Source organism: Pinus tabuliformis, chromosome 9 (assembly GCF_031772625.1).
Source record: "Pinus tabuliformis cultivar Carrire ecotype Pingquan chromosome 9, CPIR1, whole genome shotgun sequence".
NCBI classification, from domain to species: Eukaryota; Viridiplantae; Streptophyta; class Pinopsida; order Pinales; family Pinaceae; genus Pinus; species Pinus tabuliformis.
The window spans coordinates 2,021,114,474-2,021,119,659 of NC_142307.1; positions in this window are offsets into that span (position 1 = coordinate 2,021,114,474).

The window sequence follows — 5,186 nt, forward strand, 5'->3', positions numbered from 1 at the left end:
CGCAATCCATAGTTCAGTTCAGGGATTACTAAGCCAGTGGATTTACCGCAATCCACAATCCAATTCAGGGATCACTAGGCCATGTGTTTTTCCTTTTAGAGATCCACCTGACTTAGCTTCGAATCCATTTGACAATCCAGCTCCACAAAAACATGAGAACCCATCGCCTCAAGTCTATCCAGAAATGGAAAGGAAAGGCTTAAGAACATTGTCACACCTAGAAAAACCCATGCAAATGACAGTAAGAGAATTAAGAACACATATGCATAACCATGAATGCCAAATTTAGCAAGGAAATCACATATGCAAATTGATACTTGCAAGTAAACCCACTTTAGCTGCTTAATCCTACTCTTCTTTTCTTGACCTTTGCTTCCTCTTTACCGTCTTTGAATTTCTTGATCCAATGTTGAAGTGCTCTAAGAAAACCTTAAGTTTCCAAGAGTGTTAGAGAGAATAGAGAGAGAGCTCCAAAATTGAACTGACAAAAGGTACCAACTAATCCTTAGAAGCCTTTTTATCAATGTGGCCTTTATTTTCTTCATTTTCCATTATTTTCCTTCATTTTCTTCCTCACATGGAACTTGTGACCTTTCACCTTCCTTTTCTTATAATTTCCATTATTTTCATAAATAAATTTCCAAAAATGCCATTTTTCCTTTCCAAAGCCTTCACCGTGTCCTTTTCCAATTTCCTTAGCCATAATAAACCAAATGAACACCCACACTAGGATGTTTTTGCCCAACATTCATCTTGTAATAACTGTCCCATAACTGTGATTATTGTTTTGCCTTTATTAAATATTATTTACATGGAATTTTCACTATGGTTGTTACACCTTCTTAGGATGTGTGTGATTTTGTCAGTGGTCCCCCGGATATATGGAAGGTTTATTTTTCCAATAAAGTTATCCATATTTTTATTTTTATTTCTAGGTCCTTTGTTAGCATTACAAAGAGCCTTGAGATCTTGATGTTTTTTGTATCCATTTTTTAAGAATACTTTTATAAGATGTTCTCTTTCCATATCCAAGGGTTTCTTGTTTGAGATTCTCACGTCTTTGGTTGCCAAAGTGCTTAGAATCCCAAATATCTACGTAGGCATTGTTAGTTTACAACATAAGTGTGAGTTGAAGTTGTGTAGGCATCATTATCTTCCAGGTTGTTGTGATTATCTAGTGTATCGAATCTCATAACTATAAAGTGGCACTCTATTATGTGTTTTGTGTGTGGGATTTAATAAAATCTCTAAATGAGAGAAGTCTTCCATCTCTCTATGTTGACTTTGTTTTTTCCTAATTAGTTCAGATCTACATACTTGTTTATCTCATTGTTGGACCCACAAAAACCCTCCACACCTTGTATTTCTTTGAGGGATATTCTAAGGTAATGAACTATGGAACCTCATTCTCCTTTGTCCAGATCAACTTAGCTCCATATTGCAACTTCAATCTCCGTAGTGAATCGTGCCTTAAAGAGTTCCTCTTTTTTTTCCTTTTTTGGTAGAATCATCATTATTAAGGAGTGTTCTAAATCCTATGGTGGATTTTTTCAAACTATGTTCTTGTTTGGAAGAATGAGTTGCAATTGGTATTTTCATGAGTGCACCAGTTTCTAATAAAAATTCATATTGCACCTATAAGATGTACATGTTTAAGATGTATATGTAAGATAAACACCATAGTTTCTTATTTTTTAACCATATTGTCCTTAAATATGTTAAGAATGGATACATTAGTGTTGAGTGTACAATCCACTTGTTGAAATTTGGATGTGCTAGATAAATATGAGACAACTGAAGGAAGATTTTGGCCTTATACAACCTCATATTATGACATTTTAGTGGCATTCTGATAAGTGGTTTTGTACCACCATTTTCCGAGGGGTAACCATTGAGCCCATTGTTGTCATTAGTCCGCTACAAAACATCTTAAGTAGGTTTCGAAGAATTTTTTGATCACCTTGGTTTGATCATCCATTTGGGGATGATATGTTGTGGTCATGTTCAATTGTGTGCCTTGTAGTTTAAAAGAATCATGATATAATTTGCTAGTGAAGGTGATATCATGATTTGATATAATGGAAGTAGGCATGCCATGCAACTTAGAAATATGATCCATGAAGACATGGGAAACTGTGGAAAGTGCAAATGGGTGCAGTAAGGAAAAAATTAAGCATATTTAGAAAGGCACTTGACTACCACCCTGATGACCAATTTATTGTTGTTTTTCAAGAGGCTCACTATAAAAGCATGAAAATTTCAATGTATATAGTGCTTGGGATATGTAGTGGCTACAATTTCTTTGGAGCTTCACTAATTCACTTTTGTTCCTTTGTTAAGCTTCACATTTAGCTACAAAAGTATGGATGCCCTTTTTCAAGGTTTCCTAAAGAAATACTACCTCATTCATTTGTAGCCTTTTTGAAAGCCAAAGTGGCTCATTCTTAAGGATGAATCAAACTCATCTAACACCCTTTGTTTACAAGTTGATTTTTTCACTAGAAAATTATGCCCTTCATATTGCAAGGTATCTTGCCACCAAATATAACCTATAGGGGTTTGGGGTCTTTCTAAGGTATTTAGTCTAATTTATTGGAAATTGGATAGATGAATAACTTCAAACCCCATTACATTTCATTAACTGAAAATAATATTATATAAAAAGTATTGTGACTCTTTATTTCCTCTTCCAAAAGTCCATCGTTTCTTCCTATTCTAGCTCTTCACATCTCTCCCATTCTAGATATTTAGAAACTATTTACAATTTACCAAAGTTGTAAGGGTTAGTTGTATAACATCCATGCTCTTGATCCAAAAGGGTGTTTTTGATAATTATGTTGAGAGATGAAGGACAACTATGAATGGATAAATTTTCTCTCATAATCTAGTGTTTTTTGGATGCACACAAACTAGATGGCTAGTAGAAGTTGATTTGTTCTACTAAAAGGTGGTTTAAGGATTTACTCAAACTAAATTGTGTTCATGAATTATGGCACTAGCTATAGATATGAACCAACTACTCCAATATTGCAATGAGAAAAAATGTAATGAGTAGATTCAAATGCTTTTCCATTTTCTAGATCTAACGTTTTATCTTTGTACCTTTTTCTATTGTTGGTTTTCTTTGATCTTCTGCCAAGGGATTCGACATGTCTTTGCCTCATGTCCATTTCTACCACAATGGTCATACTGAAGGTCATATATCTTTCTTCTCTTACTTCCTTCTCTTCTAGAATAGTCATTTGATTTATTCTTTCCTTTTTTTGGCAAGGCATACCATTTCTCTAGTGGGTTGGGATTTCTTCTTCCTTCCAAAATACTTTTCACATTTTGCTACTTTTTCCATGAGAGAGTCAAATGTAATGGACTTCATTTGGCCACTAGCTTGCAAAGATTCAAGATCACGAGAGCATGTGGGGTAGATGGCCTTGATGAAGGCTGTGATATGAATGTTTATATTCACCCTAGTGGCATCTATGTCATGCACTAGGGCTTTGATATCATAGAATAAATCCATGGGATCATCATCCTTCAGCTATAGGTTGAAGAGCTTCACCTGTAGTTGTACAAGTTCTAGTTCAGAGTGGTATAAGACTTTTAATTTCTATAAGGTTCCATATGAATCACTAATATGAACAATATAATGTGTCAGTGCTTCATTTATTGTTTCAGAAATCAAGCATATGATTTCTTGTCATTTTTCTTCTAAATGGAAATATGATAATAGGAAAATCTAATTTCCTGCCTCTTTAACTACTTTGGCTTAACACAACAAATCAAAAATCTCATTGATCTGTTTCGAATAGAAAATACTACCATGCACAGTCAACAATTCATAGAATGAATTATGCACTATAATACCCCAATGTAATATTAATGGACTAATTATCCATTCTGACCTTCAAGCCACAAAAATGAATTATAAGGTAATAGGGAAATCTAATTCCAATATTGCATGCATCCAACTAGGCACATAAAATGCTCACATCAGCAAGTCGGGCCTCATATTCTAACAATTTCCAATTCTAATAATTTTACCACACTCTGTATAATCTTTGGACCACTTCTTTCCAAACACAGGTCACACCTTCCCTTTTTGGTAGATATACTTTTAAACTATAATTATCTTCTTCGGTTATGCATAGATATTGAAACTTATATCAATTCTTGATTCACACATAGAACTGCAATTCATTAATTACAATTACACATAAAAAATAAATTAATACAGTGAATGTGTGAACTCCATTTTCATTAAACTAATTCTGTACATACATATGCTCGAAGGCACTCATTTTCTCTATGGCATGATTTCACATTCATTTGGTCATTCTCTCAATCCTCGTAGGCTTATAATAAGTTGAATTAATAAATGCAAAAACTTTCCCTAAATCCTAAAATCACTCCATAAATCATATTTTTTCCAAATTCTAAAGTCACTCAATATATACCTAGAATATCTCATGCTTTTCAAGGTAGATTTTTTTCCCCTTATGGACGAAATCTCACATATCCACATCTTTTCTAAAACTATGAATCATCTAGTTTTAAAACTCATAAAATATACCAACTTGGAAAATATAGTTTATTTACATAGAAGAATATAATTTATTCTCAAAAATCAAGACTCCTTTTTGAATCTTTTTCTCATCAATGACTTAATGACTTGGAATCTCTAATGCTCCTGCATAGAACTATAATATAGTAGAAGATTTGGCTCAGTCATCTTCTGCTATTTCAACGCTTGAGGTGCTTCAGAATTGTCCCTCCCAAAAGCATGCTTTATTGTCAGCAATTGGTGGAATCGATCCAACTGATACCAATCTTGTAGTTTTCAACCATGTGGGTTATATGCCACAGTTACCAGCACAATTAGCATTCCTGATTCAAGTAAATGCCTTGAATAAACTTATTCACCGAACCATTATTAACGAGGGGACATCTACTTGTATTATGTATATGAATTACTGGAAAACAATTGGCTCACTGCCTTTGTCATGTTCACCAACAACGTTAAAAGTTTTTGACGATCGCACATATACACCTTGTGAAATATTGAATAATCTACAAATCAAACTAGGAGGCAAAACAATAACTGTTGAAATTGAGGTTGTTGATGGACCCCTTGATTACAACATTTTACTAGGAAGCATGGGTTTATGCTATGGATGTTGTTATTTCAACAT